The 5,599-nt window shown below is 41.9% G+C and overlaps 1 long non-coding RNA gene across 1 annotated transcript; it reads right to left on the bottom strand.

Annotated features, from left to right (window-relative positions):
• Window positions 1–1,737: 1,737 nt before the first annotated feature.
• Window positions 1,738–2,442, bottom strand: LOC125505964. The gene is made up of 3 exons (XR_007282561.1): window positions 2,295–2,442; window positions 2,082–2,174; window positions 1,738–1,898 (listed from the first exon to the last, which is right to left on the bottom strand). It is a non-coding gene; the product is annotated as an uncharacterized LOC125505964 (long non-coding RNA).
• Window positions 2,443–5,599: the final 3,157 nt, after the last annotated feature.

Consider the following 5,599-nt stretch of genomic DNA (forward strand, 5'->3'; position numbering starts at 1 on the left):
GGAGGGAAGTGGACATGGCAACCTCGGCCCTGACGCGACGGAAGGGAACCGCACGCGGACCACGAGATCGAAGAGAGAGGCGGGTCAGAGTGTGATGCCCGCGCCGCGCGCGCAGACAAAAGAAGCGTGCGTGAGCGAGTACGTCCACGCTGATCGAGCATGTTGCCCTACGTCCCGGTGGCCGGTGGCCCGCCCCTTCCTCGGCGGACGACGCGCATCACGTCGAGATCGCCCGGGCTGCAGCTCTGCGGTGCGCCGCCGTACGACGGGGACGCGGGCACGGATAGGCAAAGGGACAAACACCGTGCAGTCGTGGCAGGAAATCTCCAGCTCCCCCCTAGCAGCTCAGCGGGCGGGCCGGGAGACGCTGGCACGGGGAAATGTCACTTGACCCTTAGGCTAGTTATAATGGAAGTAACCTAGCTAGTACCATAGTGCATTTTAAAAAAATTCTGTTTATGTGGCAAGTAATTAATGAGAGGTGGTAACATAATATGTTACTGTAACATAACGCTTTCTAAGACAAGATGAGTCTACGAGCTAATAAATAAAGCCATCTATGATACTACTATTATGTTACTTTGCATCATGAAGGTACTATCTTAGACTAGTGTCATATGCATGACACTAGTCTAAGTTACTCCCCACTATGACCAGCCTTATTATGACAGCCGGGTCCGTCTGTCGGACTGAGTTGGCCAAAGGAAAGTCCACGTAGGCATTTTGACTACTAGTTGACCCGTTGCGCCAATGACGCAGAGACCCACTAAAGCCATGTTGTCGATGAAAATAGTTTTATTTTGCAAGAACATATTCAATAGAAAGCACATGTGTTAGATCATGCTATATTGAAAATATGTTTATCATGCCGAGAAATCTGAGTTTGAAAAACAAACCATATTTGTATAACATGTATGGACCAGCTAAGGAAGTTTTTTTAGTTGAAAATATGGTTATCATGCTGAGAAATCTGAGTTTGAAAAGAAAAATTTATATAAGAACATTAAATGGGGCAACATGTAGTGCTAAATGTTAATTACAAATCCGTGGGTTGTCCGTTTGGGCATCTTTCTTATTTTTTTAAGTTTTGGAATTGCAATATACTGGTATGCTTTCCTCTACCTCATCAATCCCCACCACCGGGATGTGTGGAGGTAGCTCTATGCATGAGAAGGGCTTCCAAGTAGCACGCTCTCTGGATGACCCGTTGCGCCAAATGGCGCAAAGACCCATTTAAAACCATGAACACTTTGAAAATATTTGCATTTGTTAATAACTATAGGCTTGAGCAATCACACAGGACACGAATTGTAACACTTTTATAAAAAAGAATAGACTTGTCTTTCAAAATATATACTTGAGCATGCATAATTTGTTATGTTATTCAGGAACATGGAGGCATAAATTTAAAAAAAATTCAAACAAAGAATGAAATGCAAATAGTTGCTTAATGTAATTATGCAACAAATTAGAACATCGGTGGGTCAAATAACTAAGCCTGCAATTAGAATGTCCAAATAGGTGGGTCAAATAATTGAGCCTGCAATTAGAATGTCCAAATAGCTTATGCTAAAAGGAAGGTAAACATAAGCGACACAATAAAAAAGAAGGTAAACATAGGTGACACAATAAAGCCTAGTTTGATGAACTCTATCGCACACTTTGTGGTGTTTGATGAATAAAGCCACCCCTCAAAAAAAATGACACAATAAAATGTACTTAATACATGATATGAACATTTCTTAGAAATAGTGGTCAATTACATCATATAATTTGGTTCTGTACAAAAAAAGTTTCCTCTTTTGTGTATATATCCTAAACACCACCCCTTGTGATGAACTCTTTGTCTTTGTCCACAAATTTGGTTATTCCCCATCCAGCATGTCAGTTGCAGTCTCCTGAAGCATAGGAACAACATAAGTTAAAACAATCTGGTCAAACATACACTAAGAATATACTCATGGGCATTATCGACAGATTAAACCAAAGTTATAGTGCAGCAGGTTCTCTGTAAAGTCAAGTTACCATGCGATTTTTACGAACCAATGGAGAAAAGCCGAAACATTGACACAAGAATTAACCTGAGAAGGTCGTTCTTCAAGCTGACTCCTAGCAAAAGATGATGCATCTAAGTGAAGCTGCCTAGAGATTTCTTATATGTCCCTTGCTCTCTACTACAACAGATAGTTGGAATGGCATATAAGATAAGTGTGAGGTACTGACAGAAGCTCACTCTCAAAAGGCACATTCAATATGTGTATGTAATGATATAGAGGCGTTATTAATTAAGTAACCTGAATAAGTTGTTGCATATTTCTTCTAGGGACAACTGTTTACATATTTCTTCTATATCCATTGCTCTCTGATGTAACGATTAGAATGGCAAAAAAAGTAATTCTTAGGCATTGATATCACTGACTTACTTGTTCGCAGGTGTATACTGAAATCAAGAGCATAAAGGTAATCTGTTATAGCATATATATGTACTGTAAGTAACAAAAGAGTAGTCTCTTTCCTTTTTCAACATAACAATCTACTTATCTGATGCACTTGGGCTAACAGGAACATAAAAAAACACCAATGACTAATCATTTGGAAGGCAGCATGGCTGATTCCTACACATGGCTAGTCAAGCCCTCTTGCCAAGCTGGAAAGTTTCTTACAAATGCGGAAATATCCATAAGATTTCATCTCTCCTGTTCTACTCAAATAATATTTTGTATATATCAGAGGTTTCAAAAGCCAGGTACCAGTTAACTCCTATTGTGTCTGTTTGTATATATATATCATTGGTCTGTTTTATTCTAGAGCCTTACTAACCAAATAAAGATCAAAATTTTGAAGTAAATTCTATGCCTAGAAACCAAATAAGAACTACACTTAAAATATTTATGAATTACTACAACTATTCAGACCATTTTAGACTACTTTAGTATGAGACTGTAATCAAGAATAATGAATGTAGGTGATCTGGTATCTTGTTCGAACAATAAAATAAATAAGGACAGACAGGTAATGGATTTGACCAACAAAACCAAATACTTCTAGATCTGTACGAACTTCTAAAGAATTGATCAAATCTTAAAAGTTAGAAAGGCTAAGCAGATAGAGTAATGATATGTTACAGGAATAAGCAAGCATGTCCGCTGACCATACATAGTAGCTGATTACTGATGATGCACTCAATGCGAACCAGTGTTTCCATGCCTATCAGGATAAAGGTATTCTTTTCTGCAAGGATAAACATGAAGTGAAGGAAATATGCCCTATAGGCAATAATAAAGTTATTATTTATTTCCTTATATCATGATAAATGTTTATTATTCATGCTAGAATTGTATTAACCGGAAACATGATACATGTGTGAATACATAGACAAACATAGTGTCACTAGTATGCCTCTACTTGACTAGCTCGTTGATCAAAGATGGTTATGTTTCCTAACCATAGACATGAGTTGTCATTTGATTAACGGGATCACATCATTAGGAGAATTATGTGATTGACTTGACCCATTCCGTTAGCTTAGCATTTGATCGTTTAGTATGTTGCTATTGCTTTCTTCATGACTTATACATGTTCCTATGACTATGAGATTATGCAACTCCCGTTTACCGGAGGAACACTTTGTGTGCTACCAAACGTCACAATGTAACTGGGTGATTATAAAGGTGCTCTACAGGTGTCTCTGAAGGTACTTGTTGGGTTGGCATATTTCGAGATTAGGATTTGTCACTCCGATTGTCGGAGAGGTATCTCTGGGCCCACTCGGTAATGCACATCACTATAAGCCTTGCAAACATTGTAACTAATGAGTTAGTTGCGGGATGATGTATTACAGAACGAGGAAAGAGACTTGCCGGTAATGAGATTAAACTAGGTATTAAGATACCAACGATCGGATCTCGGGCAAGCAACATACCGATGACAAAGGGAACAACATATGTTGTTATGCGGTTCGACCGATAAAAATCTTCGTAGAATATGTAGGAGCCAATATGGGCATCCAGGTTCCGCTATTGGTTATTGACCAGAGAAGTGTCTCGGTCATGTCTACATAGTTCTCGAACCCGTAGGGTCCGCACGCTTAACGTTCATTGACGATATAGTATTTATGAGTTATGTATGTTGGTAACCGAATGTTGTTCGGAGTCCCGGATGAGATCACGGACATGATGAGGAGCTCCGGAACGGTCCGGAGATAAAGATTCATATATTGGACGATATGGTTAGGCCAAGGGGTCAGGCCCACGGGGCTATAAGTTGGTACAAAAGGAGTTTTGCGGAGGCCAGGGGGCGAAACGCTGGAGACCCTGGCGTCTGGCCCTGGGCGAGACGCCGAGGCCCATGGCGTCTGTGCCAGATGCCAAGGATTGTGGCGTTTGGTCCTAGAGTCCGAGTGGGACTCTTGCCTTTCGGGCAAAACCGACTTTCAGGAGGCTTTTGCTCCAAGTTTCGACCCCAGGGCTCAACATATAAATAGAGGGGCAGGGCTAGCACCAAAGACACATCTAGAAACACCAAGCCGTGTGCTGGCAACCCCGTCCCGTCTAGTTTATCCTCCGTCATAGTTTTTGTAGTGCTTAGGAGAAGCCCTGCGGAGATTGTTCTTCACCAACACCGTCACCACGCCGTCGTGCTGCCGGAACTCATATACTACTTCGCCCCTCTTGCTGGATCGAGAAGGCGCGGACGTCACCGAGCCGAACGTGTGCAAAACTCGGAGGTGCCATGCTTTCGGTACTTGGATCGGTCGGATCATGAAGACGTACGACTACATCAACCGCGTTGATATAACGCTTCCGCGAACTATCTACGAGGGTACGTAGACAACACTCTCCCCTATCGTTGCTATGCATCACCATGATCCTGCGTGTGCGTAGGATTTTTTTGAAATTACTACGTTCCCCAACAATGGTATCAGAGCCAGATTTTATGCGTTGATGTAATATGCACGAGTAGAACACAAGTGAGTTGTGGGCGATATAAGTCATACTGCTTACCAGCATGTCACACTTTTGTTCGGCGGTATTGTTGGATGAAGCGGCCCGGACTGACATTACACATACGCTTACGCGAGACTGGTTTTACCGCCGTGCTATGCACACAAGTGACTAGCGGGTGTCAGTTTCTCCAACTTTAGTTGAACCGAGTGTGGTTACGCCCGGTCCTTGAGAAGGTTAAAACAACACTAACTTGACAAACTATCATTGTGGTTTTGATGCGTAGGTAAGAACGGTTCTTGCTCAGCCCGCAGTAGCCACGTAAAACTTGCAACAACAAAGTAGAGGATGTCTATCTTGTTTTTGCAGGGCATGTTGTGATGTGATATGGTCAAGGCATGATGCTAATTTTTATTGTATGAGATGATCATGTTTTGTAACCGAGTTATCGACAACTGGCAGGAGCCATATGGTTGTCGCTTTATTGTATGCAATGCAAACGCCCTGTAATGCTTTACTTTATCACTAAGCGGTAGCGATAGTCGTAGAAGCATAAGTTGGCAAGACGACAACGATGGTACAATGGAGATCAAGGTGTCGCACCGGTGACGATGATGATCATGACGGTGCTTCGGAGATGGAGATCACAAGCACAA

The sequence above is a fragment of the Triticum urartu genome, chromosome 5 (genome assembly GCF_003073215.2).
Source record: "Triticum urartu cultivar G1812 chromosome 5, Tu2.1, whole genome shotgun sequence".
Taxonomy (NCBI): Eukaryota; Viridiplantae; Streptophyta; class Magnoliopsida; order Poales; family Poaceae; genus Triticum; species Triticum urartu.